This window comes from Desmodus rotundus, chromosome 13, assembly GCF_022682495.2.
Source record: "Desmodus rotundus isolate HL8 chromosome 13, HLdesRot8A.1, whole genome shotgun sequence".
In the NCBI taxonomy this organism is placed as follows: domain Eukaryota; kingdom Metazoa; phylum Chordata; class Mammalia; order Chiroptera; family Phyllostomidae; genus Desmodus; species Desmodus rotundus.
The window spans coordinates 64,896,225-64,908,994 of NC_071399.1; positions in this window are offsets into that span (position 1 = coordinate 64,896,225).

Here is a 12,770-nt window from a genome sequence, read left to right on the forward strand (position 1 = left end):
TGGGTGTTTCCTCACTCAGGTGAGATTGGCTCTCACTCCAGCAGTGGAAACCGGTAAGTGACACCCCATCTGGACAGACTATCACCCTCTATCACACCTCCCATCCACAATGCTAAGGCCCTATTTATCTTTTTCAAAACAATTTACTTTTCCCTAAGATGCCTACATCTTCCCCCCCTTTCCCTAATAAAATGGTATTTAAGTCTGAATTCTAAGCCCCCCTGGGAAGCTCCCTACTTTATCCTGGATACCTCCCATATATACATGAGGTATATATAGTAAAAACCAGTTTGTTTTCTGTTGTTAATCTGTATTTTATTACTGATATCTCTCGGCTAAGGACTCGGCAGGGTAGGGGAATGTTATTTTTTCTTCCATTACATACCACTTATTAGATATCTGACCATGAACAAGTTATGTATAATTTTTCAAGCCTGGTTTTCCTCATCTGTAAAATGAGAAAATGATTATACTTCATAAAATTATTAAAATTAAGTAATGACATCTGTGTAAATGTAAATAGACTAGCACTAGGCAAATAAGTGTTCATTAAATTTGAGTTATAGGCAGATGCTAAAAATTGAAAGTTTTCTAAAAGAAGAAAATTACTAAATTGGAAATTGAATTATAAAAAGTAAAAAATAACTCTTAAATGACACTTGGTGGTTAATTGGACCTAAACAGTCTGCAGCTGTTTAGCTCAAATTTCACACTAATATTTGTTATCAACATTGCTTACTTTTATAAGAGTCTGAAAATAGAAGATAATCTTCAAGATATTTCTGTCTTGATATTTTATCACCTACCAGACATTTATCCCATTGTCGGAGTCCACTCGTTAAAAGATCTGTGAAATTTGCATTTCTGTCCTAATTCTCATTTGTTGAATATTTTATCCTTTTTTAAGGTAATTGAGATAGTGATAATTACTAAATGTTAGTAATATTATCAGCTACAACAAAAATAAGTCGAATATAAAAGAAGGAACTGCTGGGAAGAAAAACTATAGATTCATTACCCCTTTGTTTATATTCAGAGATATGCATATTCTTTTGGATATGTTTTCCTTCAATAACATTAATGTCCTGTGCATTTTCACCAACAACTTTGGAGAATTCCAACACTGTTCGTGTTGGAACGGTAATGAGCAATCTCAACTTTAAAGAGACACTAGTGAGCTCTGCATTGAATCTAAAATTCTGACTGTTCATTCAAGATGAATGGCCTGCAAATTGTTTTTAAAAGGCACTTTCTTTATTTGTTTTCAAATGACAGGACAGTATTAATATCTGAAAATTCAACACTAAGAGCTTGAACATAGAAAAAAGAACACATTAACTTACAGAAAAAATGATAACCATTATTTTAATTTTAATGTTAGCATCATTAAATATCACTACTTATTTGCTGGGACATAATTTACTATAATTTTTGTAAGCTAAAATACACAACTAAGTTGAAGTATGTATTTACAAAAATATAAAATTACATATAAGTAAGTAAATTTTCTTTTCACATATTGACATGACTTACATATATTCTTACTCGGTGGTGACTTAAGACCGTAGTAATGTTTATATTTTAGTTGTAAGTTGCCATTTATTAGGATATTACAATAATTTATTTTAAGGTAAATGGTAAACTATTTCCCATATTCATTAGATAAGCAGAATTTTAAGATTTTTTCATATATCTGATTAATTTAAGATATTTCATACAGTGATTGCAGAAGCAGTGTTAATAAAACTTTCCTATATTTTTGTATTTAAAGTATCTAATTGCGGGTTTACCTTAATTAACATGGTACATCATCCACTTGGCAGTTGACTCCTCAGGGGACATTTAGGCAGTCATGCTTCCCAAAGTCATAATAACTGGTACGCCTGGTGCACACAAACACTGTTCTACACAGAACTGTCTAAAACGCATGCCGAAGGAGGGCACTGGTGTTTGGGTGAGGAAGTGGGGCACTGCCCCACGGCTCCCATTTCCTCACCAATGGGTAAATCCTGAAAAAAATGTATAAAGAAATAGAAACAGATCAGCTTATTATACAAATGACCGAACAAATATCTGGAAGTAATAATAGATTCCAAAACTCATTCTACTTATGATCATTTATCTACATTTAAAATGCCTGACATTATTCAATAGTGCTGTATTGTGACAAATTTCTCCCCCGATAGACTTAATTTTGATTACTCTTGTGTGTCTGCAAAAATCCTCAACTTGTTCATTGTTATTGACTGTTGTGTATCCAAAATTGCAGGATATTCTCCTTTTCTGGCCCTCACTAAAAAATTCTATAGGTTTTTACACTTCGTTCAAGCCTTTTACACTTCAGAACACACTGAAGAGAGTCGCCTCTTTGTCATTCACCCCCAGCACTGACCTATTTAATCACATTAGGAGAGACATGATGGGGGACTGAATAAACACCAAAACAGTGAGTTATAACAGAATAGGGTGACAAAAAATGATGATAGATTCAGTACTGGATATAACAGGCAAGTTTCTGATGTCCAGAAAATGCTCAGATATCAGGAGGAAGATCTAAGAATCAATATTGGAAAATATCTTTTAAAAATGTTGTATATGAGGAATGTATTCAGGAAGGAAAATAAAATTCAAAAATGAAGAAAAACCATCAAAGTACCAGTACAAATGGAAAAAAAATCAAATCAAATATGTAAATCAACAAAGTCTTTCCTCTGGCCGTTGGATTGTTTAAAAAGATGCACAATGTCTGCTGTCACTGCTTTTGCTACCAGAGTTTTTCATTCAGTTCAATGCTAGTTGAAGCATTTTGTTCTGTTTCTTTTCTTCCAGTTCCATTAATAAAACATCTTGTTGGCTTAGATATTAAGGTGCACATCATTTAATCCTCTGGGACTCATTTTAAAGCAATGCTATTTTAAATACTTAAGCACTAAAAAGTATGTTAATGTTACTAGTCAGTAAAAAGTTTCATTAAGTGTATTTAGTAGTTTGCAAGTAGAAAAAAATAATGTCAAAGAGAGCATTTTATATCATTTTAATGTACACTATCATCTGGCTCTGTCCTATCCCCAGCATTTGCTGATGCTCTAGTCAGATGTTTACTTTACCTCATGAAGGATATTCTCTTTTTTTTTTCTCTTGGCCTTTGAACAAGCAAGTGAGAATGCTTAACTTCTCCTCTCTTTCTTTGTATCTGATTGTGAATATGTTTCCAAGAATATCGTACTGTTCTTTCTGTGTGTATATATGTTTGTGTGTGGAGGAGGGATATTATTACTTCCCTCCCTCCTTATCTCTCTTCCTTCCATCTTTCCTTTCTTTTTTCTTGTCTTTTTGTCTCCTTGATTTCAGTACATACCTATGGATATTTACTTTATTTGTAGCATTAAAATCTACCACCACTTCAGTCGGTTGCTCTAGTTGTCCCAGCCCTGGCCATTGAGAACTTAATTTAGTTGTCTCCTGTATATCATATAGGTTCTGTACATTTATGTCCTGTATATATTTTGTTAGAATTTTACCTGAGTGTTTCACTATTTTGAGTGATATTATAAAAATATGGTTTTATAAATCTCAAATGTCAAATGTTCATTGATGGAATATAGGAAGGAAATTGACTTTGCATATCCCCCTTGTATCCTAAAATCTCAATATATTAGCTATTGTTTGTTTTTATGAGGACTCTTGAGATTTTAAAAAATAGATAATCATGTCATCTGACAACAAAAACATACATTTTTTTTTCTTTTCCCCTGGCTGATTTGGCTCAGTGGATTGAGTGCCAGCCCATGAACCAAAGGGTCACCTATTTGATTCCCAGTCAGGACACGTGCCTGGGTTGCAGGCCAGATCCCCCGTAGAGGGCATGTGGGAGGCAACCACACATTGATGTTTCTCTCCTTTTCTTTCTCCCTCCCTTCCCCTCTCTAAAAATAAATACATAAATAATCTTTAAAAAAACATATGTTTTTTTTCTTCCAAGTATGTATATTTTTATCCTTTTTCTTATTATACTGTCTACATCTTCAGTATATTGCTTTATAAAAGTTATGAGTTGAAATAATCTTGTCTTATTCTTGTTCATGTGGAAAAGTTGTTACCATCAATTATGATGCCAGCTTTAGGATTTTCGAAACTATCTCTACCAAGTGAATGAAATTTGCCTTTATTCTTACTTTGCTGAGAGGCTTTATAGTGAAAAGTGGTTGATTTTCTCAGACCACTTTCTGCCTCTATTGATATAATCATGTGAATTTTTCTTTTTGACCAGTTGATATGATGGATTCCACTGAATTATTTCCAGAGGCTGAACTAAACTTGCGTGGCTGGAATAAAGCTTACTTGGTAATAAGATACAATTATTTTTTACATTGTTGGAATTCATTTAATAATATTCGTGAGGATTTTTGCATCTAGGTTTAAGAGACATATCTTTCCTTTTCCTTTCTTATGTTGTCCTTATTTGGTTTACATACTGGAAAAACACTGGACTCATAGAACAAACCTCAAGGTATTGCCTCTGCTTTGTTTTTAAGAATAGATTGTAGAAAATGTTATCATTACAGACCTTTGAATAGCGCCGTATTGTTCAAAGCCATTTTATTATCACATTGATAAGGGAAAAAATTGATTCTTGCCCTTGTAGTGCAGGTTTTCTCTGTGTTCTTCTGTTTCCCGACATCATCCTCACTGTGTGCACGTTAGGTTAATGGCATGTCTAAGTGGTCTCCCTCTGAGTGAGCGTGGCTGTGTGTGCGTGCACCCTGGGACGGAAGGGCATCCTGTCCACAAGCGCTTCCTGCCTTGTGCCCCAAGCTTCTGGGAGAGGCTCTGCCACCCTGACTCAGAACTGGAATAAGCGAGTTGGAAAATAGCTATCTTATTGTTTTATTAATCTTTCTTAAATATGTATATAGTTCATATTTATTTCAATGTATAATATTTGAAGTGCTTTGCATTTAGTAATGTTCATGTTGACAGAAATATGCTTAGGAACTTAATTCTTGTTTATACCAATTAGGCTATAGTAAAATTGGCTTTCGTATACCTCATTTTGCTTACAGTTTCAGTTTCCAAGAACCTGCAACATTAAGTGAAAACTTACTGTATTTTCTAAAGTGTATAGTAGAAGTCAACTGTAAATACATTTGGGCTAGCAGTTGTGGGGTTTTTTTTGAAGGCTAATAATTACTGATTTTATTCATTATATATATACATTACACATATATACACACACAGCACACACACATGCATGTTTCACTTAATGCCAGGTATATACTCTGAGAAATGCATTGTTAGGTGATTTGTTCTTGTGCAAAAATCATAGAGTGCACTTACACAGTCCTAGATGCTCCAGTCTACTACTACATACCAAGGCTATGTGGCATAATTTATTGCTCCTAGGTTATAATTTTATGCAGCATGTTACTAAACTAAATACTGTAGGCACATATTTATGTAACTAACGTGTATACATAGAAAAGATACAATATAAAAGATGTAAAATGTGCAGGGTACTTATCATGAATGGAGCTTGCAGGAGTGGAAGTATCACTGGGTGAGTCAGTGAGTGAGTGGTGAGTGAAAATGAAGGCCTAGGGTGTCATTGTACATTATTGCAGACTTTGTCAACACTGTCCCACAGCCTTCCTTCTTTATTTTTTTCAACAAGGGGAGAAATAGAACATTGCTACTCTAGAAGCTGTTCCATAAAGAGGCATCTGGGCTTGATTTATTGAAAATATCAAGGATAAACTGTCTGGGCAAGATATAGAGCACCTAATATTGACTGTCAGGAGGGAGTGAAAGGTGGCCTGAAGACAAGTAAGACAAAGAAATCAAGATAGAGAGGTAAAGAACAGGGAATCGTCATGGCTATATGGTTTTGGCTATTTTATGTTGGAACACTGGTCAGATGAAAGAACTTCCATAAAGATGAAAGTGTTTCAGACTCTTTGTCAAGATATCAGAGTAGATAAATAAGGTACTGGCATCCTGCCACAACCACATCAAGATTGCAACTAAAGTACAGGGCAGTTGTCACTGGGAAACACCTAAGGTCTGGCTGAGCACAGCCCTGTAGCTAAGGAGATACAGAGGAGGTCACAACGAGACTGGTGCAAGGGGAAGAACATGGGGTAAGCTGGTCCCAAACTTACTTGTGTTGGTTGGGAATGGCAAGGGATGTCGCAGCCATGCAGATTTCCCCTGAGGAGCAACAGTTCCCAGCTCCACACGAGGCTCCCCAGCCTGAAATTTCAGTGTTGGGAAGAGAGGTCTCCATGTCTTTTGGCTGTGGAGACCAGAGGACATTATGGCTGGGTAGGACAGGAAGCTTCAGAGTCCCAGGCATTGTCTTGGAGGACCTGAACACAAACTTGCTTGGACTCACTTGCTCTGGACTCTAGCACTAAGGTAGCAGCTCAGGAGGAGATGCTGGTTTTGGGGGATTTGTGAACCTTTGAGAGAATTTAGAAAAGTCTGCAGCATGAACCAAGACAGGCAGTTTGTAAGGAAAAACAGCACAAAGCAGTTTGGGTGCGCCCACAAGTTGGGTGAGGCAGGATCTCAGAGAATCGCCAGGGCAAGGTGAACAGTGTTAGCCACGTTGATGGAGACTTAGACATGACACCCACCTGTGCCTGCAGACGGAGGGCTCTGCAAAGGACCACACCCTTGCCCAGCACCTCTGTCGGTGAAAAAGCTTCCCTTCCAGCCCTTGCTCCAATGACAGACAAATCAGTCCCTCCTGGCCTTGGTGTGCCACAAACCTTTTGCTAAATGGCCCCACACCTGGCACTAGTGGCAGCCAGACTCAGTTCACAGCTTGGCCTCTCTCGGGCACCTTCAAACCCAGCACAAGTAGCAGCCATCTGCAGAACAAATTGAAGCTCATGCCAGGTGGTCCTAGGCAAGGCACAGGTGGCAACTTTGTCTTGTACCTCACAGGAGGCTCAGAGTCAGTATACATGGTGACCAGCTTCAGACCACACCAGAGCACCATCAAATCACACCCACAAGTGGCACAATCAATGGATGGATTCGTAAGGCATTAGAGACCCATGAAGGTAAGTTCTGCTTTATAGGACCAACCCCCTGAATAGCAACTCCCCCACTGTGGTTGCAGCAGTCCTCACAACTGATCAGCCTGGAGGTAAATCCCTCCCAATGAGGTGTCAACAGCTACCAAGGCTCAACTACAACAGAAGGGAGCACACAGCCCACATAAAAGAGCAATCCTAGAATTCCCAGCTCACATAACTGAGGAGGCTGCATCACTGGGCCCTTCAGGGCACTTACAACTTAAGTCAACCCTTCTAAGACTGGGAGACAGAGCAGTTCTACCTAATACCTAAAAACAGAGAGAGGAAGCCAAAATGGGGAGACAAAAAATGTGTCCTAAATGAAATCTCCCAGGAAAGAACTAAATGAAATAGAAAGAAGCAAACTACAAGATACAGAGTTTAAAACAATGGTCAGAGGATGCTCAAGAAACTTAGTGACAACTTTGACAGTATAAAAAATAACACTGTAACCATAAAAAAAAACCAGTCAGAAATGAAGAATTCATTAACTGAAATGAAGAATGTAGCAGTAAAAGTCAACAGCAAATGAGATGAAGCAGGGAATTGAATCATTGTTTTGGAAGATAAGGTAGCAGAAAACAAAGCAGAAAAAATTTAAAAAAAAATAAAAATGAGAATAGTTTAAAGGATTTGCAGGACAACATCGAGCATAACAACATCCACATCACAGGAGTAGCAGAAGGAAAAGTGAGAGAGCAATGAATTGAGAACCTATTTGAAGAAATAATGACTGAAAACTTCCCTATTATAGTGAAGGAAAGAGACACACAGATCCAGGAAGTACAGAGTCTCAAGATGAACCCAAAGAGGCCCACCAAGACACATTATAATTAAAATGGCAAATGTTAAAGAGAAAGAGAAAATCTTAAAAGCAGCAAGAGAAAAGTGTTAGTGACCTACAAGGGCTCCCAGAAGACCATCAGCTGGTTTCTCAACTGGGACTTTGCAGGTCAGAAGGGATTAGCACAAAATACTTGAAGAGATGAAAAGCAAAGACCTATAACCAAGATTGCTCCCCCTAGCAAAGTTATCACCTAGAATTGAAAGACAGATTAAGAACTTCCCAAGAGAAAAAAAAAATGCTAAAGGAGTTCATCACCCCTAGGCCAGTATTAAAATAAATGCTAAAGGATCTTCTTTAAGAAGAAAAATATACCAAATATATAATTGATAAAATGGCAATGAATTCATATCTATCAACATTACTTTAAATAGAATTGGATTAAATGCTCCAATCAAAAGACATAAGGTGGCTGAATGGGTAAGAAAACGAGATCCTTACATTTGCTGTCTGCAAGACATTCACTTATGACTGAAAGATACAGTCAGACTGAAAGTAAAGTGATAGAAATAGATATTTCATGAAAATAGAAACATAGCAGAACAAACAAATGAACGAAAGAGCTGGAGTAGCAATACTCTAATCAGACAAAATAGACTTTAAAACAAACACTATAACAGGAGACAAAGAAGGACCCAGCAATTGCACTCTGAGGTTTTATCTGAAGAAACCCAAAACACTAAATCAAAAAAACATATATAGCCCATCTTCATTGCAGCATTATTTACAATAGGTAAGATACAGAAGCAACTTAAATGTTCATTAAACGATGAATGGATACATAAATAGTAGTGGTATATATACAGTGAAATATGATTCAGTCATAAAAAAGAATGAAACCTTACCATTTCCAAAGCATGGATGGTATTGTGCTAAGCTGAATAAGTCAGAAAGAGAAAGACGAACGCCATATGATTTTCCTTATATGTAGAATGTAAAAAACAAAATAAATGATCCAAAGAATAGAAACAGATTCATAAATACAGAGAACACATTGACAGTTGCCAGATGGAAGGGTGATCCCCCAAGAAAAAGGCGAAGGGGTTAAGTATAAACGAGTAGTTACAGAACAGTCATGCAGATGTGAAACAGAGCGTAGGGGTCAGTGATACTGTGCAACTGTGGATGGTGTCCGATGGGCACCAGTGTTATCAAGGCTGTCATATAAATGTCTAATCACTGGACTTTACATCTCAAACTAATATAACATTGTAATTAAAGAATAAAACTTATTTTTGAAAAAATGAAGGTATGTAACATGAGGAGGGTATTGAACTGAAGACTCAATTATTTTGACTTTGGAAACTTGTTTTTGTTTCCATTGATCTCATCTGGTGAAAAGGATCTGCCTCGTCAGATTATCTATTTTTTCTCATATGAGTTTAGAAATTTTATATCTTTCAAGACATCAGTCCGTATTATCTATGTTATCAAATCTGTAGACATAGAGTTGTTCCCATTATTTCCTTATAATAGTGTTTTAGTATTTGTTTAGTGTCCCTGGGATCAGAAGTTTTAACCTTGTTCATTTATTGCTCTTCTTAATTTAGGTTTTTATTTCTTCTTGATTAAAGTTGCTAGAGGATTTTCAATTTTATTATTCTTTTGAAAGAATCAGGTTTTGGTTTTATTGATTGTCTAAATGTTTTCCTGTGTTCAGTTTCAGTGATTTTTGCTGTAATTTTTATTATATTTATTTTCAATTGCTCATTTTCAGTTTAAATTGCTCTCATGTATCTAGTTTCCTAGAGCAAAAGCCTATATTATTGATTTTAAAACACACTTTTTTCTTAAAGTATGCATTTAAATTAATAAATTTTCTGTATACATTGTTTTTGCTGAATTCCACAAATTCTGATATAATTAATGTTTATTTGCATTAATTCAAAATATTTTAAGATTTTCCTGAGTTTTTTTGTTCAGTTTAGATGTATGTTGTTTCATCTCCAGATGTTGGGGGATTTCCCCAACCTCTTTCTGTTACTGATTTCTAATTCAATCCCATTGTAGACAGAGAGCACATTTTATACGACTGTTCTTCTGCATCAGTTAAGGTGTGTTTTACGGCCCAGAAGGTGGTCCACCTTGTTGAACGTTTCCAGTGATCTTTAAAATCACGTGTGCTCTGATGTTGTTGCGTGGGGTGTTTGTTCTCTGAGTGGCCACTAGATCTTGATCGTCAGCAGTTCCCTTCACGTTCACCCTGGCTTAATGGGTTTCCTGTCTGCTAGACCTACCAAAGTCTAAAAAGTGGCTGTTGCAGCCACCAGTTACAATAACAGATTTGTCTACTTGTCCTTGCAGTTCTATCGAACTTTGCCTTACCTGTTTTGGTACTCTTTGTTTTTTTTATTTTTTAATTTTTATTGTTATTCAATTACAGTTGTGTGCCTTTTCTCCCCATCCCTCTACCCCACCCCAGCTGAACCCACGTCCCTCCCCCACCCCTACCCTCCCCCTTGATTTTCTCCTTGTGTCTGTCCTTTATAGTAGTTCTTATAATCCCTTCTCCTCACTGTCTCCTCCCACTCCCCCCTGGCTATTGTTAGATTGCTCTTAACTTCAATGTCTCTGGTTATATTTTGTTTGCTTTTTTCTTCTATTGATTATGTTCCAGTTAAAGGTGAGATCATATGGTATTCGTCCCTCACCGTCTGGTTTATTTCACTTAGCATAATGCTCTCCAGTTCCATCCATGCTCTTGCAAAAGGTATAATCTCCTTCTTTTTCTCTGCTGCATAGAATTCCATTGTTTTGGTACTTTTTTGTTGCCTAAATCCATGTATGTTAAGGATTTTTATTTCTTCTTTTATTATATGAAATAAAATCCATACATGTTGAGGATTTTATGTCTTCTTTTATCATTGTAAAATGTCTCTTTTGATGATTTTCTCTGTTCTTTGACATTAATGCAGTAACTTCAGAGTACTTTTGATTAGTATGAGCAAGATTATTTGTCCCTATGCCATTTACTTTCAACATGTGTGAATCTTTATAATTAGAGTCTTGTCACACATGTAATTGGGCTTTCTTTATAGAATTTACTCTGCTTACCTCTTTTATTTGGTGCATGTAAACCAATCACATTAAAAGTGGTTACTGGTGTACTTGTATTAAAGTCTACCATATTTGTAATTTTTCTATTTTTGAACTCTAACTGGAATTTTTTTTCTTCTCCCCTTTTTCTGATATCTCTAATTTTAGTGGAAATGTTTATAAGTCCATTTTCTGTCCCCTTATACTATAATAGCATACTGTTTCACACGTAGTGTAGATAGCTTATAACACAGTACTTCCCCTATCTCATAACATTGCTGTGATTTATTTCACTTGTTCATATGGTGTAATCACAAAATATATTGTTACTATTATTATTTTTTAAAGATTTTATTTAGTTATGTTTAGAGAGATGGGAAGAGAGAGAGAAAGAGAGGGAGAGAAATTTCAATGTGTGGTTGCCTCTTGTGCGTCCCCCATGGGGGACCTGACCTGCAACCCAGGCATGTGCCCTGACTGAGAATCAAACCGGCGACCCTTTGGTTTGTAGGCCAGCACTCAATCCCCTGAGCCGCACCAGCCAGAGCTGTTACAATCATTATTTCAAACAGATATTTACTGTTTATTTAGATCCATTAAGAATAAGGAAAATATTCCTTTTAATTTTGCTGGCTTTGTTCTTTCTCTGAAGCTCTTGCTTTATTTAAGTAGATACAAACTCCTAACCTATATTATTTTCTTTGTCTGAAAATTCTATTTTATCATTTATTCTAGGCTAAACTCATGACAATGAATTGCCTCTGTTTTTGTTTGCCTAAGAATACCTTTATTTTTTCTTTTACTTTCATGGGATAATTTAATTAGATATAGAGTTTTAGGTAGGTGGGTTTTGTTCTGTTTTTAATATTTTGCCACCTTAAATATTTTCCTCCACTCTCATTCTGCTTGCATAGTTTCTAACTGGAAGTCTACGGTAAATCTTATTGCTACTCCTCCACATTTAAGGTACCATCATTCCCACAGGTTTCTTTTGAAATTTTCACATTGTCTTTGGTTTTTCACAGTTTGAGTATGAAATGCCGAGGTGTAAATTTTCAAATATTTATCTGTGCTCTGTTTAATTATTGTCTGTCATTAATTTTAGAAATATATTGGCCACTATTACATAAAATATATCTTGTACTCATTTCTCTTTTTTTTATCCTTCTAATAGTCCAATTACTTGGGTTTACTTCTTTGTAATTCTTTAACAGTTATTTATTAGTTAATTGAAATTAACATATTGGTAATAGTTATTTTAAATTTCTGACCTAATATTTCCAAAACCTGTTATATAAGAGTTTGGTTTGATGCTTACTAGCTCTGCTGACTGTGTTTTTCCTTGTCTAACAGCATGACTTATCTTGTATTGTTGTTGTTGAATGCTGGGTGCGCCCTGAGTTAAAAGTTTTTATTTTATTTTTATTTTTTGGTGTATGAGGTTTTATATTCACTAGCATAGGATTTGGACTGCATTTAATTTTTGATATAGCTGTGCATGCCAAAATAATGAAATACATCATTGTCCTAATTTTTGACTGTTTTGTCATCTTGGGTTTCCATAACAACTCTTCCTTAAATACATTCTGTGTCTTGCAGTTGTTTCAGCAGCAATCTGTTGTTATTATACTAGAGATGTTTTGATATGGTGTTAATGTGTTAAGAAGGAGAAATGTTCTGTAATCTTAATAAATCTCAGTCTGTTGATGGATGTGAGCTATTGTTTTCTCAAGTGTTTCTTAGCTTATATTCCCTTTCAGGTCAGATAGGCGTGAAAGAGCTGGAAGAGGTTGATAAATGGCTTTTCA